This window comes from Puma concolor, chromosome A1, assembly GCF_028749965.1.
Source record: "Puma concolor isolate L17-30 chromosome A1, mPumCon1.1.hap2, whole genome shotgun sequence".
Taxonomy (NCBI): Eukaryota; Metazoa; Chordata; class Mammalia; order Carnivora; family Felidae; genus Puma; species Puma concolor.
Window position 1 is genome coordinate 25980835 of NC_141667.1, and position 27748 is coordinate 26008582.

General features: G+C 45.8%; 1 protein-coding gene across 6 annotated transcripts in view; it reads left to right on the forward strand.

Moving 5' to 3' along the window:
• The window catches only part of PDZD2 (PDZ domain containing 2), a 313071-nt gene that overhangs the window by 155281 nt on the left and 130042 nt on the right, over nt 1-27748 (forward strand). The window contains exon 1 of one of the 6 annotated variants that reach the window (XM_086676450.1): nt 16116-16844. The exons of the other annotated variants lie outside the window; for them this stretch is intronic. The gene's annotated coding sequence lies outside the window, so the exon portion shown is untranslated. Of the gene's footprint in view, nt 1-16115; nt 16845-27748 lie in introns of those variants that run through there. 6 annotated transcript variants of the gene reach the window in all.

The following is a 27748-nucleotide window of genomic DNA, read 5'->3' on the forward strand; positions in this document are numbered from 1 at the left end:
TCATTTCCATCTTTACTATTTAAGAGACAGCAATTTTTATATCCACATACAGTGCTGTCACTGGACCTTTTTTCCAAGACTGCAAGAGTCCATTCCTGTAACTGTGGCACAGTTCTTCTACCCCTTCATCCTATAACTGAGAACGCCTTGTATTTACGTGCGTTTACTGTGTGCCAAAAACACTGTCATAGGTGTTTACATGTATTATGCTCACTTACTCCTCAAAACAACCTATGAGAAAGATACCTTTATTATCTCATATTACTGTGGGAGTCAAGGTCTAGAGAAGTCAAGAAACTTGCTCAGAGTCACATAGCTCGTGAAAGGCAGAGCCAGGATTCAAACCCAGCCATGACGCCCACAGTTCATGCTTTTAACCACCATGCTACTCGGCTACAAAGAAATCCAGCACCTAAGTTGTGAGGTCATTTCCCCCCAGAATAATTGTTAAATTCATTGTTGAATTTATTCTCCCCCTTTATTTTAAACCAGTTCTTACCTCTCTAAACATCTAAAATGTCATCAGTTGACCTGAGACCATTGTGTCTTCTCCAAATATAATTTGCCACCCAAATTAATTGAAAGGGAGATTCACAATATAACTGTTATAGACTTGGGGCGCCTGGGTGGCGCAGTCGGTTAAGTGTCCGACTTCAGCCAGGTCACGATCTCGTGGTCCGTGAGTTCGAGCCCCGCGTCGGGCTCTGGGCTGATGGCTCAGAGCCTGGAGCCTGTTTCCGATTCTGTGTCTCCCTCTCTCTCTGCCCCTTCCCCGTTCATGCTCTGTCTCTCTCTGTCCCAAAAATAAATAAACGTTGAAAAAAATAAATAAAAAAAAATAACTGTTATAGACTCAAATATAAGACCTCTTTGTCTTTTTTGAGGATAATTTTAGGGAAAAATATAATCTTAGATTTTGACACAATAGATGTATTTCTCTATATTAACATGTAAGCCAAATCAGTTAGTGAAGGCTGGCGGGTGGGGGTGGGGGGGTGGTGGGCAGCGGGTAGCTGTATTATTTCTGGTATAACTCCTTGTCCCTAGACCCTATATATTGGGATGTTTACATACATTACCTAGTTTTACTCTCCCCACAACCCTATTAAGTAAATAGCATTGTTCCCATTTTGTAGATGAGTGAACTCAGACTCCGAGAATATGAGAAACTTGCCCAGCAAATACAGAGATTAGGCAGTCATGTTGAGACTGTAGCTCGTGTCCAGCCATCACTGAAGCCTGTGCTCTGCGGATGATGCCGTGTGGCCTCACTGGGCACACGGCACTGGATGGAAAAGCCCTGACTTAGCGCATGTGGCACTGCCCTGCTCCCGCCAGCTGGCTTCCGCTGCCCTCCCTGCTCCCTGTCATCCCTCTGCTTTCTGCCTTGCTGAGCCCAGCAGGGCTTTTGGCTGCAAACAACAGAAATTCCTGTCGCTAGTTTAAGCAGAAAGGGATGCAGTAAAGGATGTTAGTTAGCAGGTGGCTCGTAGAACTTCCGGGAGGGACCAGCATCAGGCTCGGATGTTGCAGAGCCAGGACAAGAGCCAAACCGCACGGCGGGACTGTTCCAGCAGGAAAAGCCACAGCGCCCCGGCCCAGGATGTTAGGGAGAGGGCGCCAGAATCGTGCGCCTCTGCAGGAGCGCTTAACCTCCACGAGGCTGCGGTCTCGGTGGGGGAACGCCGCCCACTTGTGCATCCAGGTCTGCTTGGCAGAAAGTAGCTTCCTGGGCCTGCACTCAGGCTGCAAGGGAATAGGGGAAATGAGGGCGATCCGATTTTCCACTAAATGGGGGTTGACGAGCCAAGATACATCTTCTGTGACACGTCACCCTGGTCCCAGCCCCAGCCTGGGCCGCAGCACGCCAAGATCAGATGAGTAGTGCTCGTCCTCAGTTCCTGGTGCCTCGTGGATCCAGAGGGACACTCGCATGCTCCTCTGAGTGCCGGGCCCCGTCTGCCCTGCTCTGCTGCTCTGGCTCGAGGTGGTACAGCCGAGCGTTGGGCTAACCTGAGGGTCCGTCCAGCGTGATGGTATTTTCCCAAGTTACATTTTGATAGCAGAAGCCTTTCCTCTAGACTCCAGCATACTGGTTGAAGCCCACACAGCGGGGTGCATGGAGCAGAACCTTTCATTCCCACAAAGTACCTCTCTTAAATCAGGGCTTTCATCAGCTGGGTCCCACGTGCTGAGCACAAAGATAACAAAAGTAACAAGTGATGAAAGGGTTAGCATCTTTCTTCTTTATAAGAAATACACTGTATATACCTTTTCAGTCTTCAGGTTTCCAATTGCTTTTGAAAAAAGTACCCAGTGGAGGCCCAAGGTCTGAAAATAATAGACTTGAGAGTAATATGTTGATTGGAAGAATAGTGTATAGAAGTGAAAGGAACACAAAACCCAAGAATTAGCTGATGGCCCTCTTATCGGTGGGGCTACGTCAGGCAAACATAATTGGTATTTCTGACTGGTGGTCTGTAAAACTGGAAAAGATAACAAACATTAAGACTCTTAAGAGTCATTTTAAAAAAGGGGCAGGAGGGGGGAAGGCTCCTGGGTGGCTTGGTCGGTTGAGCCACCAACTTCAGCTCAGGTCATGATCTCTTGGTCTGTGAGTTTGAGCCCCTCCTCCGGCTCTGCGCTGACAGCTTGGAGCCTGTTTCGTATTTTGTGTCCCCCACCCCCCCACATCTCTCTCTCTCTCTCTGTCTCTTTGCATCTCTCTCTCTCTCCCTCCCTCCCTCAAAAATAAAATGAAACATTTAAAAAAAAGGTTCTAAAAGTTATTACAAGAATTACATGCTCAAACTCTGGACACAGTGGCACACAGTTTTTTTAACCTTCTTGTCCTTTAAAGAAACCACAGTCACACTGTGTGAGGCCATCCTCCCCACTCTGTGCTGCCAGCGTGGGTTTTGTCTTTCTTTGCTGGAAATTACATGGGTGGTTTCCATTATCAAATGAGTACTCAGGTTGAAGTTGAAGGAACTCAAGGTGACTGGGGAAAACAAACCAAACCTTGCTTCAGCACCTGATTCACCGTGACTAGGGTTTAGAGCTTACACATCAGAGATAAAGTCATCAGTAAGGGTCTTAGGTTAGTTTGCATTTTTCTGGTCATCTTGAAATCTTGATGTGGCCAGGGGCTCATGGTCTATGTATTAATTTTCCTTCAGAGTTATTTTAGCAGCAACAGGCAGAGGAATCATTTGCATTTTAATTGGGTCGTTGTCCTTCCCCCTACCTCCCCGCCCTCCACCGTCCCCACCCCCAGCATTCTCTCTACTGCTGAGAGCTGGAGCCAGATGTCACTCATACTCCCTGCCTCTCAGTGACACAGATGTCAGTATCTCTAACTTTTTAGCGGCACCAGTGCAACCACAGAGGGCCTCGATGAGTTCTCCAAGGCCACGTGATCCCAGAATTGAACAGCTAGGAAAATTCTCAGTTCAAGTGGCACATGCAGTTTCCAAAACATTAAAAATTTGGGAGTTTTGTAAATTGAAGTCACGGATGGCAAAAATCTCCACCATCCTTCCCAGTGATTCGTACTAAAGATTTTAGGAATAAAACACAAGGATCTCATTTTGAAAAGGCACATTTTGTAAGTGAGTGGTGCATGTCTCAGGGCACAACTGGGAAAATTTTTTGGAGGACAGATGTAAATATGAGAGTAACCCAAGGAAATCTGGCGCCATTTCTAATCTTGTGCTCTTAGATGAAGAAACTGAAGCAATGATTGCGGGACAAAGGTGGTTTGATTCCAGCTGGAAAGCTCAGTTCAAATCGAGGCCACCTTGTGTAGGTACCACTCCCGGTGCAGAGCTGACATGGAAAGCTGGTGATGAAACAAACCTGAACCCAGCCTCGCAGCCTCAGTAATTCTGACATGTGCTTGTAAGGGAGGTGGGGACAGCATAAAATATTTAGAGCAAGGCTGGCGGGGATTAGCATATACAGAGGTTGAGTTGAGCAAAATGTAGAACGCGGAGGAAGCCTTAAATGGTGCAAACGTGCCCAGTTGTCACGGGGAGAGATGCAAAGTTTGAGACATGAATTCCTGTTTGTTTTGAAAGCTCTACGGCGGCTTCACCAGACACCTTTACTTTCTCAGAACAGTTGTGTTAGATGTTTCCAGAACTGTGCAGTGATGCAAGGGAACATTGGGAAGAGATGTCCCCTACTCTCCCATTGCCTGTGCTCTAGTGAGGAAAATTACCATTTATTTGTAACATCCAGATTTTCTTAGATCGTCACTCTCAAGCCCTGGCAAAGGAATTGATGAGCCTGTGCCCACGACAGTTGATCCTCTCTAGGGGCCCTGTGGCCTCCTCCAGATTTCGTTCAGACTACCCAGTTAACCAGCCACAGACCTTCTGTGCTGGGTGGTGGTCCCTCAGAGGCAGCACGCCTCCTAGATGCATTGCTACTCATCCTCTGGGCACTTAGAGGACCATCCTTATCAGAGCCTTGTATCTGGATGTTTCTACCAAGAGGTGGGTGAACTCTCCAAACCAGCCCTGCTCTCTCCGAAGAGAAGGTTATTTCTGGGTTTGCCTGCAAACACTCTGAAGACTCGTGAGCATGCCTTTTGATGTGTGTACAGGGCAGAGAGTTTCAAAGACCAAAGGCTGAAGGATGTGTAAGAGAAAGGGAGCTCTGATCTGCGTGTGAGAGTGTGTGTCTACTCTCTTGTCAATGTGCTCTTGCATAAGTATATGTTAATGGGTTAAAAAAATGTTTTTTGTTTCAACATTTAGCCTGCTTAGAAACAAATATTAGTCTCAGACAGGTTTTGGAAAAATAGAGCAAAGGACCAGGAGTAGGCAGACAGGTTAATGAGCTCTTGGCCCCTCTCTGAGCACAGTCCTGTTTTCACTCTGTCAGTGGGGAAAATTTCCTTTTTACAGGAAAACTTCAGACCAGTGCTTTGTTCAAAAACCCTTTATTGAGAGCCTCTTGCTTCTAAGAAGAATTTATTGGATGCTGATCTGGCAAGGGCTGTAGGCATCTCAACATCCATGTGTGGGGGCTGCTGTTGGGGGGGGGGTGGTGGGGCTCATATTTCTCCTGTTGTTTGCAAATGCTCATAAAATCTGAAGGCTGAATCCTTGGTAGGCAAACAACAGTTGAGGGGGGTTATGCTGGAATTTTTTCATTTTTTTTCCCCTGGACGTTTTCTAGATGCAGTACACGGTGTTTACAAAAAGCCTTCCTCCATGGTTCATTCTAGAACAGGGCGTTGGTGTCCATGTTGGCAGCCATGTGTGCCCTTCTTGGACACATCTTCCTGCTGTCATTCAGAGACTATTGGCATGTCTGAGTATTGGCTTCTCCACTCCAAGTGCGGTTGTATTGAATGGGAGAGTACCTTTGTGTGCCTTCAGCCAGCTTTGAGCCTGATTTCTCCTCCCACTGGGTTCCTGATTGCCTTGGAGCAAGAGGTGAATGAGTACACCTGTGCCATTTTTGTGTCGCTACAAACCCAGGGCACTGGCTGTCCCAGCCCAGCAAACAAACCCTGTGAGGTAGGTGTGGTGGCATTCCTGTGCTTTCTGATACTTTCTGACAGCTTCCTCCTTCAGGTGCACCTATTTTTAGACTGGGCTTGCCCCGATCTGAGTGTTAACTTTTGCAAAGCTGTGGCCTCCTGTATGTGTTCAGTGGTTTTTCTCAAGGACCCCTGGGTGTTCATTGCTTCCAACTCTTTGAAGGCCTTGTAATCTGCGAGGTGTTGCAAGTGTCAAAGCAAGTTTCCTGGCTGTCCCTGGGCAAGAGCATTTTGTTTGGCCAGAGATAAAACGTAGTGTCCAGATGCCGAAGGAAGGGAGGGAGCTCCAGGATTGATGGGGCAGTTTCCTTGAGGGTGAAATGGGATAGAGCTGTGAGCCTCCTATCAAAATCTGTCAGTATTTACTGAAGGTCCTGGTGCTAATTGTCACCATGATAGGGACAGCTTGTGTGTAACTGTTTATAAACTTAGTAGCAGTATTTGCAGACTTGGGAAGCATGTGGCTGGGAGCAAAGGTTGATGAAGACCGTCTTTACACTTGAGGGAGGGTGGGGACCCAGCAGCCTGTTGTGAAAGACAGAGGAAACCAGGTGGAGCTGGCAAGGAAGGTGGGGTCAGCCAGTTGAACAGTTTGGTGGCCACAGTCAGATGAGTTTGCGTTCGATCCAGGATTGGGATGCTTATGGCATTTAACACCTGGCACATGGAGAATTTTGTAAACCTATAGCCAAGGAGGGCTAGAAAGGAAATAAGAAATACGGTCCCCCTCCACGTGAGGATGTACGGAAAGAACAGAGAAATTCTGACCGGGTTTCCCAAGAGCTCAGAGTGGAGGTGCCCATGAGGCTGAAGGGAGTGCCTTGGGGAAAGGAGAGGTGACAAGCTGGGTAAAAGGTTATTGGCACATTCAGTTGCAAATGTCAACCCCCTACAGGTAACAGGGAACCAGCTACAGTGAGCACACAGAGTTCCTGGGATTGAGAAGTTAAGTCAGGGAAAGAACCATCTGGAAATCATTTGCGGACATCATTCTGGGTACTTCAGAGTTCTCCCTCGAGACATATTATAGAGTCTATGGAAAGGACAAGGAAAGACAGCCGTGGCTCTCCTGGGAGTTCCAGGGGCTCTCAGGTAACCTTTCTTTTCAAGTAGCATAGCTAATCTAGTTCAGGCTTCTCCTTTAATTTTTAAAGTAGCCTTAATCATTACACTTCTTTTCTCTTCCATTTTTTCATCAAGTAAAAACAAAAAAAAAAAAAAAGAAAAAAAGGGACCTGACTCACGCCTATCCTGACAGGAAGTAATCTGGAAAAAAAAGATAGATGAAGCTCTCGCTCCTGAGAAGCAAAGTGCCACGCCCTTCCGAGTGGAAGCCTGGATCTTTTTGACAGAGCTCCACATGGGCGTTTTGTGTGGCTTTTCAGGGAAAACCCTGGGCAGCATGTGGTTCCCTCTTCGCTCCTCTTGTCAAGTAAGCGGTGGCTTGATTGGAGCTGGCAGCCCCTTTGGGGGAACACTCAGCACTGACTCCTGGATCTTTTCACACTGCCCTTCACCGAGCCCTCTGCTTTCCCTTCCCAGTTTCCCCTTTGTCACTTTCAGTTAAGCCAGGAACGTTTGGAAGCAGGACAAGCCGTGTGTAATTCGGTTAGCAGAACAGCTAAGAGAGGAGACTGAAATGCCAAGGACTAGGTGTAGAATGAGCGGGTCTCATACAGTGGTCGCTGTAACCATAGTTCATTGAATGCCTGCTATGTGGTCGGCGCTGAGATGATCCCAGATACCACCATCTCCCTATTTTAGCAACGACTCTGAAAATGCATTGTACTTTTCAGATGTGGAAGGCAAGGTGTTGAGGTCTGTTATTCTTCACGGAGCGAGTAAGCAGAGAAGGTTCTTAACCTGCCGTGGTCCAACTGAAGCTCACTCTTTGCACAAAATGTGCTGTCCCTCCTAAGAGACTCTCTGTGACAAACGGGACATGTTAAGAAAACGGTGCCGGAGAGGAGAGAACAGAGGATTTAGGAAGGAAAGGAACAGGCAGACCTGGTTTGGTTGGCAACTTGGGGAAGTTCCTTAAACCGTGAGACGTAGTCTGTGCTCTCAGCCTGCAGTGTTCTGTGAAGCGTCCAGCCCCCCTTCGGCTCTTTGAAATCTGAGGTGTATGTCATGAAAAGTTGCAGCTAAAGTAATTTCTGAAGTTCTTGAGCCCAGTTTATTTTCTTTGGGAGTGTGATAGTCTACTTATTAGAATGTGAAGACCTTTTGTGAACTTTTTTTCCCTGAGTCTTAAAAATTACGCTTTCATTGGTCAGTGCTGGGAGGACCACACTATTCTTGGTTGAGTACAAGCCAAGGCATCGCCCTCCTGTGAGGTATTTGCAGTTTTGTGCTTTGGCTGCTGTTCTTACTGCCAGAGTTTTCATTGTTACGAAGTTAGTCAGGCACATTCTTGGGGCTTTTGTTTTTAAACTGTTTTAGATAACGTTTAAGACCTGGAAGTCACCATTGCCTGATTCCCATGGGAAGTCTCCAATTATTTAGAGAAATTCTTCTTGTGGGAAAAAAAGGGGGGACGGGAAACAAATAACAAATTGTTTGGAGGCTCATAGAAAGAAATTTCCATGTATGACCCAGCTTCCTCACCGTTGCTTCTGAAAACTGTGGTTTTGTAAGTCAAGTTCCTACCCCCACAGAACCATGCATGATTTCAAGAGTAGATTCTTCCTGGTAAAGATGAGAATACCTTAATGTACATTTGAGTGCAAACATGTCATTGAGTCTAATGTGGCTTTTGATGGGTTTCCTCCTCCAAGGGCCTCACCCACCCTTTCCTACTTGAATAAGAAAGACTCTAATAATATTTTTAATGTTTATTTCTTTTTGAGAGAGAGAGAGAAAGCGTGATTGAGCAGGGGAGGGGCAGAGAGAGAGGGAGACACAGAATCTGAAATGGGCTCTGGGCTTTGAGCTGTCAGCACAGAGGCCAACATAGGGCTCGAACCCACGAACCGCGAGATCATGACCTGAGCCAAAGTTGGATGCTTAACCGACTGAGCCACCCAGGTGACCTAAAACTCTAATAATTTTTAATCATAATGTAGACTTGGTAAGCTTAGGGGACTGTATTTTTTTAACAGGAATTATTTTGAGATCTGAAAATTACAGACTGGGTGCAATAAACCTTTAAAACCCAAAGCACCACAGGGAACTCCGTTGCCACTATTAAGCTTACAGAAGAGCCCAAGAAGACAGGGCAGGGGGCGGGGGAGGAGTTGACTAGTTATAGAAACGCTTTAAAAAAAAAAAATGTCCAGTTCCAACACATTTCACCAGACCTTCTGAGGTGCACCTGCAGCCTGATCACATGATCACACGGTGTGGAGTGTTTTTGGAGTGTGCACTCTGATCCGGTGACCCAAGTGATGTAGCATCAGTGGCTTCCCTTGACCACTCAGCACCTCGGCAGGAGTCAAAATTAAGCTTAGTCTCTTGCTGCAGGAGAACACTACCCAGAACCCTGCTCTCTGCCTTGAGTCTTCTGTGTAACTCTACAGTCTATGTGTGTTTGGGGCGCACCTGCCTCAGTGGGATTGTTAGGGAGTAACGAATCATCCGCGTCACCTTAAGTTTCCGAAAGCCAAGCGGATGGCAACACCTTCACTCTTGGACGATATCAGTGCAGTGAAAATAAAATACAGAAGGCTGGAGATTCCAAACCCTGCCCGCTGTTTTTATTTCCCCTGTGTGGCATTCTAGTGGACTTGTGACTGTGGCCTCTGTCATGCTTATCTGGTTCATACACACCTAGTGGCATGGGCAGCAATTTGATCCCAAACCTGGCTGGCAGCGGTCCTTTCCAGAATGCCTGTTTAACAAGCCTGCCATTTGACATGTTCTGCTCACCATGCCAGTGTGTCAGGTCGGGAGGGTCTGGCTGGAATGCAGTTGTCTCCAGAAGCCGCATCTATGAGACGTAGCCCACTCTCTATTTATCTGGGAGAAGTGTGGAGCTGTGGGAAAAGCCAAGACCAAGAAGCTGACTTTAAGACTTTCTGTAGGACCCACTTCCTGTGGAAGTCACTCTTGATTACCCCGCCCATCATGACACCTCCCTGTGGGAATCCTGGAGCCCTGACTGCCTGTATCTGTCACTTCTCGTTCAGCACGTGCTGCATGGCAAGTGGTGGGAATCTTTTCGAATGAACAGGGTCTTGCCTGCCCAGCAAATTCACGTTGCACAGGTGCTTATAAGAGACCTTTATTAATTACTTGTCTGATTCTGGTCTTGAGGGGTAGCTAATCTTGTGGGAATCTTTGGGGAAATGTCTCCAGAGATGCTCACAGAAATTGATGTCTTAGAGAGCCCAAGGCCATGAGAGGCATTACAGAGAGGTGTCGAGCTGAAGGTGGCTGGTGACATTGGCTAAGGAAACTGCTTGTTCCCTGTGCTCAGCTGAGTGTGAGTTATCAACACTCATGGCTTGGTCCGTGGGGGTCCTCAGGTCTGGGGCAGGTTCCCCAGGAGTGAGTTCAAGTTATGATGGGGGTGGATTTAGCTTCCAAAAGCAAAAACGTCTCCATTTCTATGAAAGAAACTGCCTCAATTCAAAGGATTGATTGGACTGACAAGCCAGGATAGAAAGTGGGGACCAATCACCACTCTTGTGGCTAAGACCAGTGGCTGGTTGGTCTAAGCAGTTTGTCCTTGGCTAGGGTCTGAGGAGGTACAAATGCCTTGAAGTCAGGGCGTGGGCTGGTCCACCTGTTTGTGGAGGAGTATGGCAAACGTGTCTCTGGTGGTGTGTGTCATAAAGACTTTCTACTCCTCTGACGTTAGACTTTCCTTGTCCAAAATGATTGGTCCTTTCCTCCATCTGGGTGCAGAAGAGACACACTTTTCTTTTTGAGTGGACTGACATAATCCTCATCAATGGGCCTTGATTCTGTAAGGCTGGGCCTAAGAATCACGTGTCATTGTCCAAGATCCCAAGTCCTTGGGGCATGCCAGTGGGTACCTCCTATTCGATTGCCAACACTGACCATAGCATAGTCTCATTTCCTCCCTCCATCTTTTCCTAAGACAGCTCCTTCCCGAAGAAAGCTGGGAAGTTTCAATGTGCCCACATTCCTGTAGATGTGGAGGCAAGTTATGAAGATGGGAAAAGTGGGGAGAAGACCCATCCTGGCCTCAGAGATGGGGACGGAGTTAGGGGCAGCTGGAACTTTCCTGCACCCATGTGCAAGTTTAAACCAAAGAGTGCCCCATCTGGATGGAAGGGCAAATCAGATGGCCAAGGAGAATGCTGGAGAGTGTTTGAAAAGTCCTCAACACACGTGTTTGCTATTAATCAGCTATATTATAGAAAGGGGTGGGAGCTGTTTGATAAAGTAAGATCTGGATGCACTAGTTAAAGGGAGAGCTAGTCTGCAACACTTCTCAAACGTATTGGACCATGGAGCCCTTCTTCCACAGGGCATCTTCTCAAACTGGCACTTTGTTGAATGTATTTGTGGGAAAACTGGAGTAGGGTAATGAGGAATTGTACAAAGAACCCTTGAGAAAAAAACATTCAAAAGGACAGTGAAACTGTTTTAAGGATCTGACATGAAGAGAGCTTTGTCCTGTTTTCCCATTTATTTGCTAGAACTTAGGGGAAGGTAGCACTCTGAAGGAAATACAAAAGGGAACTTTCCAGTAAATGTTGATCCAGCACTTTCAATGGAGCAAGTGCCAGAGAAGTGAGCAGTCCTCACCTCTGCTCACGAGCCTCGTAGAAGCTGCAGTGGTTCAGCTCAGGGTTTTTGGAATGTTGACTCTGAGTTCTTAAGGACAGAGATGGCTGCTCCAGTTTTCACCACCCCTGTTGCTCTTGCCTAACCTGCTTGTCTCATTCACGTAACTTTCTGCACCTGACAACATGCATGCTTGCAGCCCCAGAGTGGGAAGCCATTGTGGTAATAAATACAGTGTAATCCAACGCCGTAAGAACCCATATCCTCTGTTGTTTGTTGCAGAGGGCTGTCTTGCGTATTGTCGGATGTTTAGCACTACCTCTACCCTTTAGATGTCAGTAGCAAGCCCTCCTCCTTCCCACAGGGCGTAAAATCTTGCCCTGTTGAAAAGCACTGGTATATGTGAGAAGCATAAACAGATGAAAAAGAGCAGTAGCCAGTGTGTTTCACGATGCAGGCAATGGGGCTAGATCAAGAGTAAAGATATTTAGGCTTCATCCTTCGGGCGATGAGAAATTATTAGAGCAGTGAGAAATTATCAAGCAGATCTTACATACTTGCCAGCGGATGTCTCTGTGTGCAGGATAGATTGGAGGGGTAGACAACTGAGGAACAGAGAAGAGTTTGGAATTAAGACCCTAAACATGACAAAATACAGGGGAGGGGACAATGAAAGACGTACAAAGTGGAGCAGACAGGACCCAACCAACCACCAAGTGCGAAGGAAAGAGGGCGGTGGGTGGGGACTCGAATGCTGGGTGACCAGGGGTGGGCATTAATTAAAAGAGGGAATATAGGAGGATGGGCTGGTTTGAGGGAGAGCATGATGGTTTTTTTTTTTTTTTTTTTTTTTTAATTTTATTTTTGGGACAGAGAGAGACAGAGCATGAACGGGGGAGGGGCAGAGAGAGAGGGAGACACAGAATCGGAAACAGGCTCCAGGCTCCGAGCCATCAGCCCAGAGCCTGACGCGGGGCTCGAACTCATGGACTGCGAGATCGTGACCTGGCTGAAGTCGGACGCTTAACCGACTGCGCCACCCAGGCGCCCCTTAGAGAGCATGATGGTTTTTATTTCAGGGCACACTGAGTGTGAGATGCTACCTGCCATGCAGGTGGAACAGGGCAGGAGGCAGGCAGAGGTCTGGGTCTGAAGCTCTGGAAGAAGATGGAGATTGAGGAGCAAGAGGCTCTCACTTGGTTGTAGTTGCTTGGCAGTGGGGGTGTGACCCAGGGAGGCGGGGGGAGAGACACTCATGCCCATTCTGGTCTCACCTGGTTGCCGGCAGGGAGGAGGCAAGTTGAGCATGGAGACTGAGAAGGGCTGATCAGAGAGCTGAAAGCCGCTCCATCCACTGGACTTTTGGTCTCAGATTCAATTGCAAAAACAAACAAAAACCAGTTCTGTATACAAGTAAGGACCAAAAAAACATGATGGTATCAGTAGGTGCTGCTGGAGTTGAGGGAGGTGAGAGGGGTGTGTGAACTCCACGAGAGCTGCCTTGGTGGCCAGGTTGGAAGGGAGCCATTTGTTCACATTTCCAGGCCAGGGCTGTCCGTGCTTGAACAAGTCTGAGGGTGTTGCCCATCAGTACTGACATTATCCTCTCCCATCACAGAATATAGAAACAAACTGAGCACATGGGTGGAGTTCACAACATTCTGGGGGATGGGGAAAAGAAAGAGGCAATTTTAGTGCTTCCTGTTGTTGTCAAGTCATTTATGAATTGGCAAGGGGTAGTCTTTTCACTTTGTGGCTTTAATAATATGAAGCATGATAGTCATAAGACTGGCCAAGGGGCAATTGCAGAGAAGATGCAGGTTCCATTAGCTTTATAAAAGTGTATGTAACATAGAATTTACCATGTTAGCTATTTTTTTTTCCTTTTTTTTTTTTTAAATGTTTATTTTTGAGAGAGAGAGAGAGAGACAGTGCAGGGGAGGGGCAGAGAGAGGGGGGGAACAGAGGATCCAAAGCAGGCTCTGAGCTGTCAGCACAGAGCCTGATGCAGGGCTTGAACTCATGAACCACGAGATCATGACCTGAGCCAAAGTTGGATGCTCAAGTGACTGAGCCACCTAGTTGCCCGCCATTTTAGCTATTTTTAAGTATGCAGTTCTATGGCATTAGATGTGACCACATTGTTGTCTGACCACCACCACCATCTGTCTCCAGAACATCCTCTCTTGCAAAACTGAAACTCTGTACCCATTAAACAATAACTCTGTATTCTCCCCTCTCTCCAGCCCTTGGCATTCACCATTTTACTTTCTGTCCCTGTGAATCTGGTTACCCTTAGGTACCTGACATAAGAGGAATCAGGGGATATTTATCTTTTTGTGCCTGTGTTCTTCACTTAGCATAATGTCTTCGAGGTTCATCCCTGTCGTAGCATGCATCAGAATCTCCTCTTTAGGGCTAAGTAATATTCCATTTTATGTATATACCACATTTTTTTTTAAATTTTTTTTTTCAACGTTTATTTATTTTTGGGACAGAGAGAGACAGAGCATGAACGGGGGAGGGGCAGAGAGAGAGGGAGACACAGAATCGGAAACAGGCTCCAGGCTCCGAGCCATCAGCCCAGAGCCTGACCCGGGGCTCGAACTCACGGGCCGCGAGATCGTGACCTGGCTGAAGTCGGACGCTTAACCGACTGCGCCACCCAGGCGCCCCTATACCACATTTTTTTAATCCATTAATTAGTCAATGGGCACTTGGGTTGCCTCGACCTTTTGGGAATTGCTGCTGTAAACGTGGTTGTACGTATAGTCATTTGTGTCCCTGCTTTCAATTCTGTGGGGTGTGTATCCAGAGTGTCCTTTGGCTTGTTGATTTCTTTCTCTGTTAGGGATTTCTGGAACATTCTCTAGCTCCCTGTCCTTCTGATGCTGCCTTTGTTTGTTACCCTTCTGCTTTTGCTCATGGGAGAGCCTTAGGTGTAAAAGTGAGAGAAGAAAGCAGAGCTCCAATTCTACCATGGGAGGTTTGACCCAAATCTCCTCTTCCCCAGAACCTTGGATGGTTAGATGCCTCTAATGGCTTGTGTATTTGTCTAGTACAGGCTGCATGGCTACTTCTATGAGTAAATGTAACAGCAATTCCCCTTAAAGCAAAATTATATAATATATATTATCCACCCTTGGTTGAGAGAACAGGAGGCGGGCAGAATAACTGGTTTCACCATCGATTTTTGGCCATCTCACAAACTAACACTGCAGCGAATATAGGCAAACTTTACCTCTAAGACTAGTTGGTTATGGATCAAGAAAATTTTAACCTCCTTTTTTTCCCTCACTCCTTAAATTTTTTTTTAAAGAACAGAAACCCTCCTTTTAGCTTAAACTCAGAACAAGTCCACTGTCCTGGAACTAGGGAGGTGAATCCCAGAAGGGCACCCATGTAATCAACCTTCAGGCTCCTGGTTGGCATGGGAAAACTGGAACCGGTCCGGGGTTCCCTTTTCGGGCTTAGAGACTAGGAACTGATCTTCCCGTCAGTTCTTTTTGCCCTGCCAGTGACACATCATGTATTTACCAGTGACTTTGTGTCTTGCTTCTCTGGGTCTGCTCTGTAAAAAGCAGATCACCTACTTTTTTTCAAGGATGTGGTCTTAGACTAGACTAGATGACTAGAACCCACTTGAAACATATGAAGATGTATAGCATTTTTTTCTTAGGGGACATTGTAACCATCTAATTAAAGAAAGAAGCAGGGGCGCCTGGGTGGCGCAGTCGGTTAAGCGTCCGACTTCAGCCAGGTCACGATCTCGCGGTCCGTGAGTTCGAGCCCCGCGTCAGGCTCTGGGCTGATGGCTCAGAGCCTGGAGCCTGTTTCCGATTCTGTGTCTCCCTCTCTCTCTGCCCCTCCCCCGTTCATGCTCTGTCTCTCTCTGTCCCAAAAATAAATAAACGTTGAAAAAAAAAATTTTTTAAAGAAAGAAGCAGACTTTAAGTCTGGATCCTAAGTCATCAGCTTTTCAATATAGGGAAATTAAAAAGCAATTTTTTAAACTTAAGAACTTCCCCTGGTGATTGGGACTAGTTTTAGACAACACGAGGAAACATAGGAGGAAATCCATATTGGATAAAACTCTAAAATAAATGATGAGAGTGAAAACAGACCAACATTAACTCTAAAGCCTGACCCGAGCATGCCTGCCAATGAGCAGAGGAATTGCTCCTTTCTTCGTTCCTGACAAGAACAGCTACTAAAAGACTGTCAGTATTTTCATAATAACACATTCCCATTTTAATGGCTTTGTGCAAATTTTCATATCTACTCCGAAGGCCGTAGGGTTTTCAGGACCTGGTTGGTGGTACATGAACGACCCCTTTTGCTCCAGCTGCAGACAAGGTGAATTTTGTACGTAGTGGAAGTCATGATACATGTGTATTGGTTTGGGGGAGCCTATTTGTAAAAATTCTATTTCCTGATAAAATCTTATCATCTTTGTAGCTGCTGACATTCTGGCTGGGTAAGTGTTCTCAGGAGCTGGTTCATAATCTCTATTTTTGCAAGTAGTGGTCCAGAATGGAAGATGCAAGTGTTGTTGGAGTAGGAAACTTATAGATTAGGGATCATCATGGCAACGGGCTCCTTTTTTTTTCTTTTTTTACAAATGGTCTCTTACTGGGACACCTGGGTGGCTCAGTCAGTTAAGTGGGTTAAGCATCTGACTCTTGATTTTGGCTCAGGTCATGATCTCGTGGTTCGTGAGATCAAGCCCCACGTCAGACTCCGTGTTCTTGGCATGCAGCCTACTTGGGATTCTCTTCTCCCTTTCTTTCTCTCTCTGCCCCTCCCGTTTCTCTCTCTCTCTCAAAATAAATAAACATTAAAAAAAAAAACCACACACACAAATGGTCTTTTACTTACCAGTGGGCTTCTTTATAATATTATTTAAAGTCTCAGTTTTTATTCCCATTTAAATGCAGTAAGAAACCTGGCCTTTTAATAAGTGCAAAGTAAAATAGGTCACTGGGTGCTGTTTCTTCACTGATCATCCTGGCTTCACATTTTTAGTGTATTTTTGTTGTCTCGTGCCTGAAATCTTCAAGGTATTTCAGGTTGTGGCATCTGCGTACTGATGCTCTTACAACTCCATCACCAAGGTGTGGGTCCTTTGTGGATGGAAGTCTGGTCTGCGGATACCTGCAGGAGGAAACCCCAGATGACTTCTGCCACAAGCTAATGCTCCCCCATACTCCTGGAAAATTAAAGCCGCCTTTAGCAGCGTGGTTCCAGGACACTGGCAGGGCAGGGGTTGGCTCATTCTCTTACACACAGTTTCGCTGGATGCACTCATAAATGAAAAATGATCTGAGTGCTGTGGGTGGGGCCCTCGAGCGCAGGAGGTGAAGCTGGAGGAGGAGAGAGAAAATCTGCTCCTAAGCTCAGTAGAGCATGGGAAGCAGGCAGGAAGTCAGAGCACGCCCTGGCATGGCTCACATTTTTGTTGATAGCTAATAACCCAGGACTTTAAAGGACTGAATGGAGAAGGGAAATGAAGCACGACAAACTCTGGAGCCTGTCCTGTTCAAGTGGGTGTGAAGCACAGTAGAGAAGGCTCACCTGATCAGCTCAGAAGCAGGTAGGAGGGGACCCGAGCTGGGGAGAGAACCCTGTCTTCTCTCCGAACACAACTTATATGTTTGCATTTTTTTTAAGCATATAAGAAACGAGTAGATAATACTGACATCAGAAACAGACCTAGCATGAATTGTGCTGATAGCTGCCCAAGCAAGAGTTTTTTCTCAGTGACTACTTTGATGACCAAATGACTTATATTCTGGAGGTTGCTTTGAAAACAATCCTACCAAACCATGCAGCATTGAATTAAAACTGATTTTAAACTTGGCAGATGATAAATGAACTTCAGGCACTGTTTTAGAACAAATAGTTTGAAGATAGCCAACCAGAAACTGATTTTCAGGCTTGACCGTTGTTGTATTTTTATATTTCAGTGCCAACAAGGTGCTTGCTAATTTTTGCTGGCTTTTGCAAGAAAGGAAGTAGATGTACAACAGCTGTGAAATATCTCGAAATTGACGGGGATCCAGAGTGAAGCCTGAATGCACTAATGTTTTCTCCATTAAGGCAGGCTTGCTTTGCTCAGCTTCTAAGTCAGGGAATTGGAAAGTAAAGTGTGGATCTAAATATTTGTCATGGTGGGGGCAGGGGGGAGATGAGGGTCAGAGGATTGGAAACTGTCACAGTAATGTCTTCATGCTCAGAAGTAGAAAATAAATGTGGAGGGCCATGGGTTGCGGCCACACGCAAGGATAATTTAAAGACAGATCTGTGGTTCCCGTGGTTACAGCTAAGTCTCAGAGCATCCTTTCCATTGTTGGGGCTTGTGAGATGAGAAGAGGAACAGAATAAAGAGCAGCTCAAGCCTGGGTTTTGGGGCCATTGCCAGGCCTTGCTTCTGATAGGTGCCGGATAATTGGACATGCATTTCCCCCCAGCGAAGTGGTCAGAGTAGTGGAATTGAGCTGACTTGGGGGCAATCAGAAATGGTGTGGGTGGTCAGAGTGACAGAAGCATCAGAATTAGATAGAGAACTTAAGATTTCAGTGGAATAGTCCTGCCTGAGTACTGGCACCCTTGGAGTGGAGCTTTGGAGAATGCCATATTAGCCACAGGGGTGTGTCTGAGGAGGTTGATGTGAGAGCTGCTTCGCTTACTGGCTGGCTGAGTCCATCCGTCGGGCTGGGGAAGCCAAATCTTCTGGCTTTGCATTTTAGGCCTGGAGGGCTGTGCTTAGCCAAGGCAAGCCCATACCTTATCGCTGCTCTCTTGTTCTCTCTGACTTCTCTGCCTTCCAAAGTGACAGCCAGTATGTAGAGGGGAGGGGGGACAGTCTCTCCTGTTCCCACTGCCCCCAAGTCTCCTTTCTGGCTGACTCTCCATCAGTTGGGTGGGGCGCCTTTGTCTCCCATCCTTTACGTGCCTGTTCTAGGTGCTTTTGCTGTGATTTAGGCTGAACTGGGGGACAGACTCCTTTTTCGGATCCATTCTGGAAGCAGTCAGAGGTCAGACCACTGTGGCCTGTGCACCAAACCCAGCCTGTCTCAGCTTGTATTCAGAGGGCTTGGGAGCTAGATGTGTATTGTACATTTTAAAGGGCTGAAGAAACAAGAATACAGGACAGAGACAGATAAGGTCTGCAAAGCCTAAGATAGTTTCTCTGTGACGCTTTAGAGAAAATAGTTGCTGACCTCTGATTTTTAATATCACTTGTGACCAGAATGCTCAGTGAGTTGTTGACACAGCTCAAGTTCTCGACAGTTTGAATGAGCTGTTGTTTTGGAAACTGATTTTAGTTTCTCAGTCTGTTAAAAGGCATTATTGCCTCCAGAAGGGTGGATTCAGGAGCAGGAAAATTGGAAGATTTTCTTCAGGGTCCAATCAATGGGAAAGAAACATCAGATGAACTGTGCATTGTGGTTGGATTTTCCTCCTTTCCCCTTGTTGGTGAACCTTCTGGTGAAGGCATCTGGGAGACCCACCACATGGTGACGGTGCCCCCTGCTGAAAGAGTCTGATGGGGAACAAAACTCCGCTAACTTACACAAAAATGATTCACTTCCTTGTTTCTCTTTTGTGGACTGAATGCTGGCCAGAATTCTACAATCTGTGTTGTTTGCTATCAGACTTGGGAAAAAAAGATGTTTTCTGTAATAAAAAAGAGAGTGAAATGAATATCATGTTTTCTCATATCCAGAACAGTGTTCCTTTATTGCTATCCAAGAAAGCTTACTATAGGTCCACCGGCCTTTCCCTGAACATGGAGTTCTCCTCAACCCAGCACAGTATTTCATTGTTAATGTCCTTTCTAATAAGGGAAGAGGAAAATCTGGTGACCTTGCTCATGTTTAACTTGTATCAAAACTGCAGGCCTGGATATGGAGCAATAAGTAAGTAAGTAGCTTACTGTCTACTGCAGAAACACAGAAGAGTTTCTTACAAGAAGATTGTAGTTTAAGAAGAAAAATAAAATGGCCAGTATTAATTTTTTTCTCTCCAAGACATTTCACTGTCTAGTGTCCTGTATTTGGAAATTGGATGCTGTCAGTGGAGAAGAATGGGGGTGGGGCCCAGTTTGACAGATGGAAACAAGTGAGGAAGTATGAAAATATGTATAGTATGGTGTCCCATGGGAGTTTGGGGCTGGAAAACAAGATGGCAGCAATGTACTTGACAAGTCGGCCTGTCAGAACTGGCAAGGGTGGGTCCTTTAATCTACCATGTGATCCAGGCAGCACCTTTGTCTGTATTTAGAAAAGAGTTTGGCTCTGAATTTAGAGATTAAGCAACCTGCTATTCCTGCATGCACTGGAATTTCAGACATAGTCAGAAACCTGATTTGCATAAGTGCTGAAACTCAACCAGAAGCAGAGCACGCTGAGGCCTGGACTCCCCAAGCAAGGAGCAGTTAGGAATCACAGCACGTGAGGCGATTTATGAAGCTTGCCCAAGAGGGTGTGGTGCTCGGTGGCCAGATTTAATGGGGCACAGGCTCTGGGGTGAAGGGTCAGTTTTGGGTTCCCAGAAGGCCATGGTTAGAGGGTGAGTAACCTCTTCCTCTGCATGGGTTGGCCGTGTGTATCTAAGAGCTCTCGAGCTACCTGGTGTCTCAAAGTAGCATGAGGGACCTTTTCAGTTCTGAGCCACGCGACCAAGTTGGCTCATAAAGAGACAGAGGCAGCCAAGCAATCAAAATATGATCATGAGCTAAACTGGAGGATAAGCCACAAGCAGCCCTTCATCAGCCAACTCATTTATAGACTATTGGGAGGGCAAGTGTGTCAGCTCATAGCTGGAGTATCTGCCCCCCTCCCTTTGGCTATCTGAACAGGACTCGAATCTGACTTCTGTTCATCAACTTTTCCCTGATGGTGAATGGGATAAATGACCAACCTAAATGTTTGCCTATGTGTACAAAAGTACATAAAATCTAGAAGAGAGAAATGGCCAAGCAAATAGAAGTTATGATTCTGAGTTAGCAAGGGAAGCTTGTGATCATGTCCATGAAAGGGAATTAATAATTTCACCTCTCAGTGGCTGGCAGGGGTCCCTTTTGTATAGCTTTGTGTCCCTCTTAAGAACTTCAGGAGGCAGTGTACCCTCTCAACTTCAAACATTGCCTGCCGTGGGAGTCAGGGGGTATAGCACAACATCCCTGTCACCTTGGATGTCCTGACTGGAGCTCTGCTGTTTCCTCAGTGGCCAGGGAAGAAGGTGGTAGCATCCTTCTTCACTCACATGATACCTGCTCTGCTTAGCAAAGGAGGGGGCGGAGTATGCCCTACGAAGACATCTTCTGATGTCCTATTCTGCTGATTGGCCCTTTGCGTTATGTGACCGTGGTTTGTTAAATCTAGGTGTGCGTGGGCATGCACCCACACTACACTGCATTCCACAGATGGCCTCAGTCGGGCACAGGGTGAGCTCACACAGTCTCGCCTTAGATACAAGGTCCCTGGGCAGTAAGTAGGTCAAGACAGCAATTGACCTGGGACTCTAGATCTGCCTGCCTTTTTATGGTCTCTTCCTGAAGAAGCAATATAACTATATTTTACATACACCAGAGAAACTTGGCACTTAGGAGGACCGAGAGTGATGCCTTTGGTAAAAGAGAAGCATTACTTTGTATTTTTGGTAACTTTGAGGTCTGGAGGCTATCAGGTGTCTTAAAGCAAGACACTTGGGACTGTCTTCTTTGCCTTTCTAATTTCCACTCTAGTTTTCTTCCCAAATTAAAAGATGGAAACCAAGTTGGAAATTGGCAGAGTAGGGTGAGTCTGAGGATCAACCAGAGTGGTCCCTGAGAATCAGTTCAGTTCAAAAGCCTCTATTTCAGTGTGACAACTCAGACTGTGGGGGCAAAAAAACATTTGCACATTTCTTCCTTGAAGAGTAGATAGCTTTCTATTTCTAAATTATATCTTCCCAAGCTTTGCCCTTTCAACAAAAGCTTGAACATTCTTACAGTCTCTCCTCCCTCCCCCTCCAAAAAAAAAAGGGGGGGGGGCAGCAGTGATCAATTTCACTTCCCACCCAAATAAGAACACACTTGGAAGTGCCCACGCCAGGGAGAAGTGGGAGGGAATTCAAAGGCACCATAGGTGACCTTCATTTTGAATGGCATGACTCTCTGGATTCATCATGGTACTCTTGATGGATAACAACCCTATCCTCATACCTCTTGCTCTTGTTTCTGCCTCTTTAACAAAAGTGTTCTTTTCTCCTGCAGGCTGGTTCCATCAGCCAGAGGAGGGTCTGCCCTCCAAGGAACCATGCCTTGGCCTTAGCCAAATTCCACCTTAGCCTTCACCTTGCAACACTTTGACTAAAGTTCCCAGACCACTGCCTGTGGGGTAGAGGGTTGAACGTTGGCAGTAAGCTGCTGGCTTTAGAAAACATCGCAGGTATTTTATTGTAGCAGATGCAAGACAGTTTTGGCAGGAGAGCAGTAAAGACCCAGAGGGGGAAAACAGAAAATTGCCTCTAATCACTGCAGGGGAGAAGGTGGCAGAAATGAAGGCTGCAGTTTGGGTTTGGGAAGCTAAGTCCTTTGCACAATCCTTTTGACAGGCTAGAACTTGCCTGACTTCAGTTTCTCCCTCAAGTCAGTCAAAGAATGTTGAAGGAGAACTGAATGCTGCAGCTGAGAAGGTACCTAGGGGCATCTTGGTGGGTGAGGATTTTATGGAGGTCTCAGTGGCCCCATGAAACTTTGTGTGGTGGAAATTCTGCTGTTGGCATAATGCTGAGGCATTAGGCATTCTTAGGTCTATAACTAATTAGACATTCTTAATGCGTTTCTTATGGTAACAAAAATTCAACACTTCATCTTTAAGTGAGTAGAGTCAGTTATTTGAAACTTTCACTAGGAGAAGCATGAGTCATCTCTACAGTGTTCTGGTGGCTTAATTAATTACATTTGTTGCCGTTGGGATTTCAGGGTGGGGAGAGAATCTGCCGTCAGCTTTAGTCTTTTTACTGTGGGTTCTTTATGCACTCCAGCAGCAACCTCTGGGTTACTCTAAAACCAAAGCAGTCTCAAAGCTAAGATCTCAAACCTTGCAAAGAATCACCTTTCTAGGCTCGATGACAGTGAATAATACGGTGCTAAATTTTAAAAACATTTTTTCTCTGATACAATTTACTGTGATAGACTCTTATCCACAGATTGACCCTCAAATCTGTGAGGTTTCTTCTGCTCCCAGCCTATTTTCTTTCTTATAACCATCTCCTACATTACCTGCCCCTGAACCAGGATAGGTGGAGAACTAGATAAAGGTAATTGCAGGGTGTTTGAAATGTAAGGTTTAGCACTCTTTTCCAGATGAGCACACCTAGGTAAAGAAAAGCTAAGTGTGAGTGACTAGTGTGTGTGCGTGTGTCCAGGAGAAGGGCTGCAAATGGAAACTAATTCATGGCGTTTCTGTGCACCTGGAGACATGGCTATTTTTGAGCAGAAATCTTTATGTAAGACTGGGTCTCAAGTTTGTAGGTCTTTCTTCCTTTTGTAAACATGTGGCTCGAACATGCTCACATGATTTGTGTTTGTTAGAGAAATGCTTCATTGTGTAGTAGCGACTTTTCTGTGAGAGTTCAAACCAAGTGTCAGATGAATTCCCCCAAGGCTGATGTGTTCAGTTCCATTTTGCTTTCATGGCACTTCAGTTAGTATGAGGGGGAAATGGCCTGCAGAGCAGTGTAGACGCCTTGGATGTACAGTTTTGAAATTCAGAGACAAATCGATTTTGGCTTTTTCTGAAAATGGATCTTATTTTGAGAACCACGGTTGACATGGCTGTGGGAAGTGTTGCTTATTCTTGGCAAGAAAAGTACCCTGAAAAGGTGCTTATGATTGATCCAAGAGAGAGAGAGCCTGCCCCAGGCTCTCTGGCAGAGCAGGGAGAATGTTTCAGAACTCAGTGTCAGTAATTTATATTAAATCCACATTTGTAGGGAAGTACCTATGCAGATGGAGACAGCAGCTTCCTACAAAATGGGATTGTTTTAGTTACGTTGTGCAATGGTATTCAGAATGTAGCCTGGCATGTCTGTTTCAGAAATATTTGGGACCCCAACCTAAAGGATTTGATCAGATGTACTTCTTAAACATCTAAGTGCTCATCTCTGGTAGGAACTTGCATCAAAGCCAGTGGACAGAAGCCAAAAAGGCAAATGCAGTCTCTATTGGAGAAGGAAGTGATTTGGCCATCTTTGTTCAAACTAAGATCAGACAGTCAGACAGATATGGGGCACAACTTTTACCTCGTTTTGTGTAAGATCCCTAAGCATCTCTTATTCTTAACCTCAATTCTATTAATAAAGGGGGACTATGAACCTGGCAGGGAGGAAAATAAAATGTTTGTTGTCACTAAACTGTAGTTGAATTTAGTGTTTCCTTCAATAATTGATTTAGGGTCAAAGTACTATAGTATTAGCAGTCCCCATGCCTGGCACCAGTAAAAATGGTGCATGTTATTTGTAGTAGATACCTTCCAATATTATGCACATTACAACTTTGAAAATATACCAGTTAATAAACTTGTTGCCAGATATTCTTATTTAATGTGTTAATAAAATGTGTTATGGTATACATTTAAAAACATTTAGGGTATTCTGTTTCACATAATTGGTTTTCTTTGTAATCCTAGATATTTTATGCATTTAAAAATAGTGAGATTTTGGGGCGCCTGGGTGGCGCAGTCGGTTAAGCGTCCGACTTCAGCCAGGTCACGATCTCGCGGTCCGTGAGTTCGAGCCCCGCGTCAGGCTCTGGGCTGATGGCTCAGAGCCTGGAGCCTGTTTCCGATTCTGTGTCTCCCTCTCTCTCTGCCCCTCCCCCGTTCATGCTCTGTCTCTCTCTGTCCCAAAAATAAATAAACGTTGAAAAAAAAAAAAAAGAAAGAAAAATAGTGAGATTTTACCTGACAGCCAGAGAGGTCCATGGTATAAAAAAGAAAAAACGAGAAAAGAAAAAGAATGCCTATCTTAAAGACTACCATTTCATTTTTTTTTTCAAATTTTTATTTAATTTCTAGTTAACATATAGTGTAATATTGTTTTCAGAATTAGAATTTAGTAATTCATCACTTACATATAACACCCAGTGCTCAACACAAGCGCCCTCCTTAATGCTCATCACCCATTTACCCATCCCCCACCCACCTCCCTCCATCAACCCTCTCTTCTCTATCGTCAAGAGTCTCATAGTCTGTTTCCCTCTCTCCTTTTTCCTCCCTTCCCATATGTTCATCTGTTTTGTTTCTTAAATTCCATATATGAGTGAAATCATATGGTATTTGTCTTTCTCTGATTGACTTATTTTGCTGAGTATAATACACTCTAGCTCCATCCACGTCATTGCAAATGGCAAGATTTCATTCCTTTCGATGGCTGAACAATATTCCAGTGTCTGTGTATCAGTATACACCTTTTTTATCCATTCATGAGTTGATGGACATTCGGGCTTTGGGCTGTTTCCATAGTTTGGCTATTGTTGATAATGCTGCTATAAACATTGGGGTACATGTACCCCTTCAAAGCTGTCTTTTTGTATCCTTTGGATAAATACCTAGTCATATAATTGCTAGATCTTGGGTAGTTCTATTTTTAACTTTTTGAGGGACCTCCATACTGTTTTCCAGAGTGGCTGCACCAGTTTGCAATCCCACCAGCAGTGCAAAAGAGATCTTCTTTCTCTGCATCCTCGCCAGCATCTGTTGTTGCCTGAGTTGTTAATGTTAGCCATTCTGACAAGTGTGAGGTGGTATCTTATCGTGGTTTTGATTTGTATTTCCCTGATGATGAGTGATGTTGAGCATCCTTTCATGTGTCTGTTAACCGTCTGGATATGTTTTTTGAAAAAATGTCTACTCACACCATTTAATATTTAGATCTTTATTTACCAGGAGAAAAATACTAACTCAGGACAGTAGGGTGTGTTCCAACCTGTGAGTCACCTGGGGATAAAATGCAGATTCTTGTGCAGTGAGTCCAGGTGGAGCCTGATGTTTCTGCGTTTCTAACAAATTCACAGTAGCCAGGCTCTAGCCCACAGCAATTCACATAAAGGCCTGTGTTTTCCAAACTCACTTCTTTTTTTTTTTTTTTAAATTTTTTTTTCAATGTTTATTTTATTTTTTTTGGGACAGAGAGAGACAGAGCATGAACGGGGGAGGGGCAGAGAGAGAGGGAGACACAGAGTCAGAAACAGGCTCCAGGCTCCGAGCCATCAGCCCAGAGCCCGACGCGGGGCTCGAACTCACGGACCGCGAGATCGTGACCTGGCTGAAGTCGGACGCTTAACCGACTGCGCCACCCAGGCGCCCCTCCAAACTCACTTCTAATAATTTTAATCAATCTCCATTATAGATAATAGTTTAATTATTGTAATACTTGGTTGTGGGAAGAGATGCCCCAGGACAGGGAAGGTGGGAGAATCTCAAAAGAAGACTTCACCTGCTTCCAAGGGTCCTGTGTTTGGTCTTCTGGAGCCTCAGAGTAGTTGCCAGGCTGGCGAGTGAATGCGGTGGAGGCTCAGGCCTGGGAGAGGCCATCAAGATAAAGGGCTCAGTAGCAGATGGGTGTCCCCCAATGGCTCTCTCGTGGGAATGCCTTGTCTGGGAAGCTGCTGCAGCTGCTGCTCCGTGAGGGGTCACTTCCTGAGCTCTGGGGCTGGTGTGTGCCAGGCGAGCTGGGAAGAACACTGCCGCTGCCTGGGGAGGGCAGGGCGACCATCCGATCCCCATGTGTGCGTGGTGACCTTATGCTCTGCCCTGAGGAGCTCTGTGTCCTCTTTCCCCGAGGGTGATTTATTACATGTGTAATTAAATGATGCAAGTGGTATGTCTTTGTAAGATTTTCAGGGATGTTTGCGAATTAGGGAAAGGTACTTTGGCAGAGTACGGCGGGGGGAAAAAGTCACTGCACCTCCACAGCCCCAGCAAGTTTCTTTAATAATCTCAGATACCCCAGTCCTGACCTGGTACCTCCTAAAGGTGCTACAGACCTTGGCCCAAACCACTTACGTCATGTGGCCTGCTGGTGGCCTCATAGAGTGGCCACAGAGATCTGGGAATCCAATTTTGTCCATCTACCAGAGGTTATCAACTGCCTGGAGACTGACTTATGCTAATCAAACTCCCAGGAGATTGGCATCCCAAACCCAGTCTATTAACTCCTAGTGAAGAAAGGATCCTTCCGGTCACCAGTTACTGCCATCTTCTTTGTCATCTGTTTCTGCCATTTTAGCCCTATGTTCCCAGGAGAGAGGTAATTGAACCGAGGATGTAATATGGAATAAGTCTTAAGGAATATTCCACGGACCTACATTCCGTGTTCTCTCTCATGTCTAAGGCTGAATAATCACAAGATAGTCTCTCAGTCTTTGGGCTCACCTTGACTAGATTCCCTTATGTCCCCTTCTCCCTGACCTGGTCCCCTGCAGTGACCCACCTCAGCTTCCATACTTCCAAGCCCTGCCTACCTGAGACCACCTCTGCTCCCCTGGGATAGGGGTCATCTCTGAGGAAGGATGTGTGTGTGGTTGTGGCAGGTGGGATGGCACAGTGCAAGGCCATTACAAGGTGACTCTTACTATCTCTACTCTCTGTTTTTCTTTTAATTCTTTCTTACTGTTTCTACTTCCGGAGCCAATTCCCTGTACCCTCAAGAGTGGCAATCCCAGCCTTGAGGAGACACAGATGACACCTCATGACCAGGAGACTGCTCCATGAAAAACGTGTTGCTTTATTACCCATCTATGGAAGAAGACTCCCTATTTACCATCAGTGCCCTCGTTCCTAAAAGCCAGCCGTTGACTCTGGCTGTGTCACAAGAGGCATTTGGTAAGATACAGATTGCCATGCCCCAATCTCCGTTCTCAGTGAGGGTCTAGAGTTGTACTTGTAAAAGGAGTAAAGGAATTCCTCACACGTTGGTCACCTGTTTCAGAATGTTTTTGCATCACTGCTGTCCTGTCACCAGTGGGTAATGGGGATTGGGGATCCCTTTTATTTCTTCTGTATGCTGCTTGTCTTTGCTTAAATCTTGTATGTGATGAACATGTGTCATCTTACAAAGCTGTCTCTTTTTTTCTTCTTCGGATAAAAGTCTCCCCAGATTATTCTTCTGATCAGCTGTGTTTGAAACCACTGCTGTAGACCTGTTGTCCCAGACCCAGAGCCCTCACTTTATGGATGAGAACATGGAGGCTTTGTGCATAAACTGGCTGACTAATATGGGGGGAGGGGTACCATGAAGGTTAAGTATGTAGACCACGCCCAATGCAGACTCCGTGCTCCTTGACCAGAGCCACTTATTTTAAGTCTCAGGGGCCTTAGTTCTGGGGTGTCTTCATAGAGCAACAAAAATCTAATGCCCACATGTGTGAAGTGCAGACCGCATTTCACCCAAATAATAGTGCCGAAGCTCTGGCACGAAAATGTCCATGACGTCAGCCATCCTGCT